The sequence below is a fragment of the Protomyctophum parallelum genome, assembly GCF_964188405.1.
Source record: "Protomyctophum parallelum genome assembly, chromosome: 22".
Taxonomy (NCBI): Eukaryota; Metazoa; Chordata; class Actinopteri; order Myctophiformes; family Myctophidae; genus Protomyctophum; species Protomyctophum parallelum.
The window spans coordinates 31,391,214-31,401,947 of NC_139714.1; the positions used below are offsets into that span (position 1 = coordinate 31,391,214).

The 10,734-nt window shown below is 41.7% G+C and overlaps 1 protein-coding gene across 2 annotated transcripts in view; it reads right to left on the reverse strand.

Moving 5' to 3' along the window:
• Positions 1-4,542, reverse strand: part of LOC310853533 (serine/threonine-protein kinase WNK1-like) — a 144,658-nt gene extending 140,116 nt beyond the window's left edge. For both annotated transcript variants that reach the window (XM_083757915.1, XM_083757914.1), the window contains exon 1: positions 3,597-4,542. The gene's annotated coding sequence lies outside the window, so the exon portion shown is untranslated. The remainder of the gene's footprint in view (positions 1-3,596) is intronic.
• Between the last annotated feature and the right edge of the window lie 6,192 nt (positions 4,543-10,734).

Sequence of the window (10,734 nt, forward strand, 5' to 3'; positions counted from 1 at the left end):
AATTGCATAAGGAGAAGAGACTGGAGCAGCACGGACATTTAGAGCCTTTTATTTAGGTGCTCAGTATACAAAAACGACTAACGTTTCCACCTTGCGGTCTTCATCAGAGTCATGACTCTGAACTCTGAACTCTAAATGTCCGTGCTGCTCCAGTCTCTTCTCCTTATGCAACTTTGATGTCCCTGCACCTGTGAAGCACCGGATCAGCCGTTTCAGGCTTGAGGCGCGTTGGTAGACTCCCTTTCTACCAGTCCCAACTAATTGTTTGTCCAACTAATTGTTTTTCTAAATGTGTTTACTAGCCATAATTATATAGCCATATAGCTGTGAGAGTCAGGCTTTAGTTACCATAAGAACCCCAAACACACACACACATTACGTCAGGGCCTCGCTGAGACCTGAACCTAAATTAGCTCCCAAGTCTCAACTGGCAAATCTGACTGACCTTAACTTCATCACAACACTGAAAGATATGAGAGAGAGAGATGTTGTTTGTAGCATAGAGCACAATTAGCCTTAGAGAGAGGATATAGACCAGGGGAATGTCAGAGTGCCGGGGGACGAGAGGGGTTCAGTGACACACAAGAAAGCTAGAGAATGGGAGGGGTTGCAAAGAGCAATAAAAAGAATGGAAGCGAGGAAGCAGAGTGAGAGAGGATGACAGACATGAGTGGTATAGAAGAAAAGATCGAGAGGCAGAGGAAGGAGATAGACCCTGGCTTGGAGTGAGTTGAACTAGCCCTGGAACATGACTGCCATGATAATTATCATGACAGTCATGCAGTAACTTTGCCCTGTTTTTTGCAGTCGCTGCATTTACAAGATTTCCGTATATATAAACATTCAGATTTCAAATATAAAGTACTCACAAAGTGTCCCACGGGTGTTAGTTAGTAGCAGCGCGAGCGATTAGAATTGCTGCGTCCCGCGTTCTTTAATAAAAAGCATTTTTGTCCGAGCTCTCCGGCTACTTTTTTCAAACGGGGTTCGTTTGGGAAATCCACAGTTGCACACCGGGAGCGCACTCGCCTATTAGTCTGTATTGGCAGGGCGGTCAGCCTACCTATATCGAACACACCGAGTGCCACCCTCCTCCCGACCAATAGGGGCGCGTAGTTGAAAGCCAATGGCAAAATAACACCTCGGATAAAAATGCTTTTTATTAAACAACGCAGGATGCAGAAATTCTAATCGCTGGCGCTGCTACTAACTAACACCCGTGGGACACTTTGTGAGTACTTTATATTTGAAATGCGAATGTTTATATATTTTAATTATTTGTAAATGTAGCGTCTGCAAAAACCAGGGTGAAGTTGCGTCATGACTCTCGTATGAATACGAGAGTCATGTTTACAGGGCTAGAGTTGAACAGGTTCTATCAGAAAATAAGGTCAGGTCTAATTCCATTGCATGTTTTATAGCATGATATTGACTTTACATCACTGATGTCAATTTTACAAAGCATACCAGTGTTTAGAATTACCCCAATTTCTACGTCTTCTTCTTTTTTTAGACTGTCAGGTGCAAACCCATTTTAGATTACCGGTAGTTGCTTTCTTTCCAAATCAATCAGGACATCCTATTGCATTAAAACATGGCGAACTATTAATTAGGAGAACAACCAACAACGTCTCTACAAGATGATTTTCCCCCCCACCATACTGGTCAGTTATAACCAATGGATTTTCATATAATGTATTATGATTATTGTCTACATTTTTTATATCTTCTCACTATACCTTTGTTGTTATTCCTTAGGCTAATTACTGTTCTTCCTCATCAGCTATTTATTATTTTGTAGGCTACAATTCTATGAGGTAGCTTTAATTAATAAAATACTGAATCTTGAATACCATAGGCCTACTGAAATGAATCGCATGGAATCCAATGGTTTCCTCAAAAATCACACAAACCACAAATGCTTTGGGAAATGGTATATGCTACCGTTAGTCATAATTAGTAGTGCATTGTGCAACAATCAAACGAATCTATTTAATCGACTATTATTTGTCACACCCCGCAAGTGGTGCCTCTCACGCCCAGGTGTTGCGAAATAGCCTAATTGCAGGCTCTCTCAAACCCCCCCCTCCACCTCTCTCTCTCTTACATTAGTAGTGTAATGAGTTGCAGCTTTGTCTTGAAATCAGTTTGCCGCAGTTGATGCCATACTCATCTACAGATAATAATTATAACTAGTAGGCCTACATACAAACACGGTCCTAAAAGATTGAAACCCCAGTCCAAAAATCTTAAAAACATAAACTTAACTATTAAAGTAAATTAATCACGTTTCACCGAACCACCATTGATTCTGGAAGACAGTAATCAAAAGGGGAGTGTGTGTCTGTGTGTGTGGTTGTGTGTGTGAGTGTGAGTGTGAGAGAGAGAGGGGTTACCTGCTGTCAGTTGGATGCTGTGTTCAAACTAACAAACACCTTTCTTGACAGTTTCAATCTGGTTTTAATTTCGTAAATAATAAAGCGGTAAACCGTCCTATTTCTTGTTTACTTTTGTCCCAGAAGACAGGCAGAAGTACCTGAAATTTCACGCTGCACTTGAGTTAGCCTAGCCTGGCGAGTCGTTATGCCCATATTGGTAACCTATCGACTTGAGCAATTTCGGCTAATTAATCTTTAATGCGTGTTCTTGGTTTGACGACTGTAATTCTAATAATTCTAATAGATTTTATGACACTGTACAGACAGAATAATAGTCATAAGTTAAAATCAACACAATCAGCAGCAATTATGATAACAGCATTATTATTATTATAATTAATAATTACAATAATGAGCTAATTAATCAATAATAACAGCGGGTGAAAACAGCAAACGACAACCTCTGGGGTCACACAATTCAACAGGTTATCGCTTTCTGTGTAACCTACATAAACGTAGACCTATTAGCGACGAGCGTGGCCTCGCGCGCGCAACGCGCACGGCGCAGAGGAACCCGCGTGCAAGGAGAGTGAGTGAAGGGCGGCACGCTTCATCTGTAATTAATAACGTTACTTAAGCGCCTTCACGCTTAAAGCGGCAACCCGGGGGCACTCATGAATTATTTTTATTATAAATTTTTTGGTGGGGAACAAAAAAAAACGTTAGTTGAACATAATATGGACGAGTATGTTAGTATAATATAACTTATACAGCAGCAGGATTGACTGTTTCATTAGGATGTCGGCTAGGACACCGGATCATGATATAGCCCAAAATCGATCCCATGGCCAAGAATGGTTTTTTTTTGTTTTGGTTGAATGGTAGAAATTTGACCGTGAAGGGAGATAAACGTTATCATTGCAGATTGAATGTAAGTTACTGTAGTAGTCGTGTAGTTAGTTACTGCAGGAAGGCTCGCAGAGATCAACTAAACTTTGCCTTAAAGGCAACACAGTCAAATTCTTAGCGTCAATACATGATACAATACATCTATTTGTAACTCGGAGACTGAGAGTATATTATGTATGTGGATATATTTTCTGTACACCCTTTAAGCTCAATTAACGAGAATTGCTACGGTTTAACTTTAACCAAATAACCTGCGCTGGAACTGAAAATAAACCGTTAAAATTGTTGCAAAATGAAACAGATTGTTACCTTTCACAGCGGTGCTGCAGAAGCCATTCTTTTTCTTCAACGTGTGCAAACTTGATCTAAATTGAGCGCAAACTCCTCTGCAGAAACTCGAGGCTGCATGAAAACATTTTGCAGAAAGATTATCAGTGCGTCACGTTCAAATCAGCACAGTAGGAGGGGGGGGGAAGCCGTCCAAGTCAACAAACATCACAACGTTTAAAACACCCTCTCGGTACCGGGGGGGACGTGCAGCCAGCCCCAACCCGACCAACAGCGACCTCCCGTCGGCCAAAAGAACCAGCTTTCCCTCGCTTGGCTGATGGTAGTGCGGTTCTATTTCCTCTTTGGTCTCAGTTCCTCTTCCATCCGCACCGAATAATCCGCTTCTACTGCCTCCTTTCACACCCCCAAGTCCCCGGAAGGCTGATACTCGGACCCGCGTTGCAATGAAAATCTATTTAAATCCACAGTATTCCCTGTTTTCTGAACCAAAACAGACACGACAACAACACCACACACTTAAAGCTTCTCCAGCCGCCCCCATGTGTCCCGTTTGGGGTTTCGTTTTTTTTCGCTGCTGCACATGAGGTCTAAAAAGGTTACAACAAATCCGCTTTCAACCATTCGGAATATTCCCAGTTGTTTTGGTCCCACAGTCAGACAGACAAACGGAGAGAGACAGTCCAGTGTCTCAGTAGCCTCTCGGTATCTGTGTGTGTGTGTGTGTGTGTGTGTGTGTGTGTGTGTGTGTGTGTCTCTCTCTCTCTCTCTCTCTCTAACTACGTTCCCCGACCAAGCCGATGACTCGACAGGACGAACCCACCAGGGCAGGCAGCAGGAGGCAACAAATGACACACGCAACAAACTCCAGTTCCTTTTTCTTTTCTTTCTTCCACCAACAAAAAACGACACACAAACTCTTGGGTTTCCTGCTTTGTGTCGTCCGTCCACGGCTGTTAACACTGTTCACATAATATAGTCCATAATAATGTCTCCCCAGCAGCACAGCCTGCGTCTGGTCTTCAGTCTGCACCTACCTGCAGCTCTCCTCCGCTGGGGGTCCCCGACCGACCGACAACGCGCCCAGATGTGGCTGTTTTGTTTCAAAGTCCCGTTGAAGTCCGCTGCTGCATGCCGCCTGCATCCAGTCGTGTGATAGGATGAGGCATCGATCGACCGTGCGTTGTGTGTGTGTGTGCGTGCGCGCGCGCGCGTGCGTGTTCTATTTGCTGTCTAAATCTCCACCGTCACATTCTCTCCACCGTCGCTATTCTCTCTCCCCCTCTCGCTCTCTCTGACGTCACTGACGGTTTCTCTCTCTCTCTGATTTTTAGGCTGTATATATATATGCATGTTCATGTTTTGTACTGTACCCCCCAATACCTGCCGGTCTGGTCTGCCAGTGCCAGGTAACATAATCTAGCCACATTGTCTGCGCAGGTTACTGGGTCTTTTGCAGAAGTATGTATGTATGTGACATAATTATATGATTTTATTCAATAAAGAAACATTTTGCAGGGTCGTTACACTACAGCATGTGCATACAGCTATGCAGCTGTTCTGTGTGCAATGTGCACATGCACGCACGTGTGTGCGTGAGCGTGACGTTCCGTGGTGCCAGAAAATAAATCACCACATATGACACCACTGTATACAGCCTATACATTACATACGTTATGAATATAGCTTGGCATGGCCAGGCTCGCAATTGCAAATTTGTCTGTTTTCCAGATTAACATGATCCCCAAACAATGCAAATTAGCCTGTGTCTATGGAGCAAACCCCCCCACCAGAGACAGAAACGCTCAGTGACGTCAGAGAGAGACAATACATGGATTCTGGTTGTACTTGTAGCCTACGACAACTATACTTCATTACTCTGATGAAGATCCAGCAGGGCTGAAAGATCGGTAGGCCTACTGCAATAAAATGTGGTGCTTGTTTTGTAAGCTGTGTGTGGGATTTGGCTTGTTTGACTTATTCTGCCTCTGTGTTCATCATCCTACGCAGCTGCATTGACACTCTGGAGGTGTAAATATTTCCATTGACAAAAAATGCAAGATATATGGAAGAATACCACTCACACAGGTACACACACATGACAGGACTTACTTATTGACTCAAATACACCAGAGTAAGGCCAAGTGTGGACAGACGCATGCACACTCACAGACGAACAGTATATGCAGGAAGCAGGAACTATAGACCTCTCAGTGCCTGCAATTCCCCAAGAACACACAAGGCAGAGAGAGCCTCCTGTTGGCTCTGGCATAAGAGAAAGGACATTGGGCACATTGGGCAGGTCTGTGGGGGGTGCCCTGGGAATGGCGGTTGCTGGGGTGTGGTGGAAGCCTGGATGAGAGCGGCAGTGATTTAGCCAATCACTGCTCGAACCCATTCAGGCCTAAGGCCGATTCTAAAAACGCCTCTAAATCCTGACCTAAGGTTTCTGAAAAACTTAAAATATTGATATAGCAGAATCAAAATTTTTACATTTTTGAATACTGTACATACTGTACAGAACCCCAATATATCTTTGCTGTAATTTACAAGCTATGCATATGTCTTTAGGTTTTCACTTTTATTATGAAATATGCTTTCCCACCGCACATATATCCATAATAATTTAGAAAAAATGAGAAGGACCGATAAAATGAATCCCTAGGAATGGCATCTTGATGTCTGTACAGTTGTTGTGCCCACTGCAATATCTATGTCTACCTGTTTCGCTCACTTCACTTGTGTCAGTCTTATCTCATCTTCAACTTCTGCACTGCCACTACTCATTATGCACAAGCACTGCTGGAGTCCTAGCTTTAGAGTTTTTCTCACTTTGTAAAGTGGAACTTCTGTCTCCCCTTCCATACCCACATCTTAGATTTAATCTCACAATTATCCAATTATTATTGGCTAATCCTCTATTTTGCAAACAGATCTGTAACAAAGTGGATCATGTTATGCCTTTAGCATTTTTACTTTGGTCGGGTAAAGTTGCATAACTTCAGGGTTTTGCTTCTGGTTGACACCAATCCTGTGGCATTGTTCCAATTTTCACACCTATACTTCCACCAATATCAGATTGACCCGGTAATCGGTTAAATTGTCTTCCTTTCACACTTGACTGAGGATTCTATTTCTTCTCATGTTATCTTGAGTTTTTAAATTCATCAAAGATACAACATTTCAGTCAGACAACTCAAGGAGGATGTAATATATATATTTATTGAATATAAGATAATCAATGCAATATATTTATTATGGTTTGGCGATGTATTGGATCTGCTTTTTAGGTACTCAGGTCAAGCGCATCAGTCCCGACCATAGGGACTCTGAATCCCCCGTACCTAAACAGTAGATCCAAAACGACAGGTGGTAGCTGGGGTGGAGGTGGGTGAGCACTTTGTATACAGCAGCACGCAGTATACAAAAAGGCAGCAGCAGCAGAATTGAGCGCAGGATGTATGACAGCAGCACGCTGATACAACAGCAGTAAGCAAGCAGAATTGACCGCAGGTTGTATGACAGCAGCACGCTGATACAACAGCAGTAAGCAAGCAGAATTGAGCGCAGGTTGTATGACAGCAGCACGCCGATACAACAGCAGTAAGCAAGCAGAATTGAGCGCAGGTTGTATGACAGCAGCACGCTGATACAACAGCAGTAAGCAAGCAAGAAGGCAGAGGAATGCAAACCTCTGGTTCAAGTAGCCGGTATGAGAGATTGGGTGAGCGTGTGATTGGCTGAGTGAATCATGTGGATGAGAGCCTGATGCTGCGGTGGCCCAATTGACGGCCGGCGCGCTGACTGAGGTTCCCTGACTGAACTTGCTCTGCGCATGTCTACGACAGGCGCAAATGCTCATTTATAATCCATCTAATGGATAAAGCCTTGGCCTGGAACAGAGGTCATCAGGTGGTCCCCAACCTTCTTAAATTGTTTCGACCCTTAACCCTTAACACTCTCCAGTTGGTTGGTCAGCAGTGATTGGCCAAATCACTGTTCCTCTCATCCAGGCCCTTTCTCTTATGCCAGAGCCAACAGGAGGCTCTACCTGCCTTGTGTGTTCTTGGGGGATTGCAGGCACTGAGAGGTCTCTATACTAGGACTGTGGTTTGCTGATCCAGCCTTGTATTGCATACAAACTTTATTCAAACTGATTGAATCCATTCCTTCCGTCTTTGTGTCATTATTCCGCATCCCTTTGTCAGAGACAACAGATTGAAAGTTAGTCAACATTAGTGTTGACTGATTTCACTTCATGTTCAACTGTATCAACAGCATTTTCTTTATGTTTAGCTGTATATTATTTAAAGTTGCATTATGGATTTAAAAATAATATCCACACACTTTGTGTCTTTTGTTCGCCTTGTCTTCGGGGGTCTTATTAAAAAAAAAATTGTCTGCGCTTCTTATAACTAACAAATGGGTCACAATTCTCAAATATTTTACAATTGTCTACAATCTTCTCGCCTCTATAAAAGTATTAGTCTTTGGGATATTTATTATAATGCAATTTAGGCACAGGTTTCCTTGAGCTACCCATTTATCCCATGCAGTCAGTCCCCCGCATGTGCCTCCAATAAAAATAATTCTGATTACATAACCACCCATATCACAGGAAAGGGGAGATCTAGAACATGAGCTCTTGGTTTAGGCAGGGGTTGTAACCCCAGGTGCATTTTAATTCCATGTTGGAATGACATCCTTCAAATAGTAATTGCTTTGTGGGTGTAATTTTGTTGTTTTAATAGGATAAAAGCATTATACTGAAAGAACAATGTATTTGTTCCATTATATAATAATAGCTTCACGGTATATTCCAATATAACAACTATGGCTTGAATTTATCTTTTCAACTGTAAGAATATTTCATTTCTAAACATTAGAAAATCTATCTGGGTGTTAAATATCACCCAAATATCAATATCAAGCATATCACCCTCCTGGACTAAAGCCAAGTCCATATCAATTGTAACTTGCAACCAGTTGCATGAAATTTCAGAGGTCACTAGATTGACTTTATTATAGAAAAGAGACCAATGTGACAATAGAATGCTGTGATACATTTTTGTTACAGTGGGGCTCTGAGTCTATCCCTTCTACAGTTTAACCCATTCTGACCTGAGATCAGATTCATACGAAGGTTTCCGCCGGACACACACTGGTCTGATGAACCCATTCTGACCTGAGATCAGATTCTAGAAATGTCAGTCGTTCTTCGATAAAAAAATAAATAGCAGACCTACAAGCTCGTATCGCGCCACTCGGTGGCGCGATATGAGCTTGTAGATCTGCTATTTTTAAATAGCTAAAGCATAACATGATGCCGACACCAAAATGGGTGCCCGTTCAGAATGGTTTAAACAAACTATAGGAGAACAAACTGAGTGGAAATAGCCAAAACTTGATTTTCAGACTATCATCGTCGGCGCTGATTTCATTTTGCTCAGTTGGCTTAATAGGCAACTAGAATATTAGTCACGCACGCACGCACACACACAGCCATAATAATAATAATAATAATAATAATATATATAAATATAAAATATAACATCTTATATGAGAGTTTTGAAGGAGTCAAGGGATTGGATTCGCATGTCTTAATGACTGTTGGTAGGGCATTCCACATTTTGGTGGCATAGGAGCGAAATGAATTTAGTCCCTTGTTTGTGCCGAATCTGGGTTGCACATTGTTTGTTGAACTCTGGTGTTGTGGGTGTGGACTTCGTTGACATTAAGGAAGTATTTAGACAAGTATGAGTATCTTGTGGACCAGACCCATTGCAAGATGCTGTACTCTGTCGTCAACCCTAAGCCATTCCAGCCTATCAAAGTGGGCAGGGGTGAGGTGGGTTACTACTAGCCGGGTCTAGCAGTTATAATTTCATGGTTTACAAAAACAGATATACTTTTCTCAGCCTGCACAGACCAAGAAACACTAAACAGTGTAGCAGTATGTTAACTCATAACAACTAAATGGAAAAAGCGGTACTCCAAAACAAAAAACGCAAGACTGCAGGCTCAGATGCCAATTTCTCATGTTTATTGAGAACGCACAATGTGTTATCCGCAATCAAAAGCAGATTCCATGAGATATTTCTTTAATTTCTTTTTAAAATCAAATTTACTTGTATGAGTTGATGGAAGACTATGCAACTCTTTCATTGCTCTGTACATTGAATTTGATTTTGAGATGAGAAGCGTGTGAGACCTTGTGATGAATGATTATGTGCGTGTGTGTGCATATAACCTACTGAACATCTTTGTTTTGTGTTAACCCTTCCAGTTTGTCGACCACAATGTGAAGCAGCTACAGCTGTGATGTAACAACACACTCGCACGCACGCACACAAACACAAAGTCATAAATGAATAACTTTTCACTGTTGAGTTTATTACATAACATGACAAAACAAGCTACAGCTGATGTTAATGACACTCTGTTAATGACACACACACACACACACACACACACACACACACACACACACACACACACACACACACACACACACACACACACACACACACACACACACACACACACACACACACACACACACACACACACACACAATACAATACAACAGAAGACAAAAAGAGGAAGTTCAGGGTTAAAATAGAACCAAGAAGGAACATGTAGAGAGTTAACATTGTGTGTGTGTGTGTGTGTGTGTGTGTGTGTGTGTGTGTGTGTGTGTGTGTGTGTGTGTGTGTGTGTGTGTGTGTGTGTGTGTGTGTGTGTGTGTGTGTGTGCGTGCATGCGTATGTGCCTGTGTGTGCATATGCAGAAGTATTTTCTCTTTGCAGAATTTCCTATTATTGAAACAATTTTGAGTAACTAATATTATGTTATGTTGAAGGTAGTATAGGGACTTATAAGCTTTCAGCCTATTCCTTTTGATCAACTTTGACTATATACTGTATGTGACAGTTTCCTTATGTTGATGTATAATTTGTACCTGATACTGTAAAGATCAACTAAACTAAACTAAACTAACCTAAACTAAACTAACCTAACTTAACTTAACCTAAACTAAACTAACTAATCTTTATATATCATAAACCTGTTTGCATTAGACTTAGTTTTTATAGTCAATTGAAAAAAATCTATTCCATTCACTGAAATAAACTGTAATCCATCAAATGTAGGAATTCAT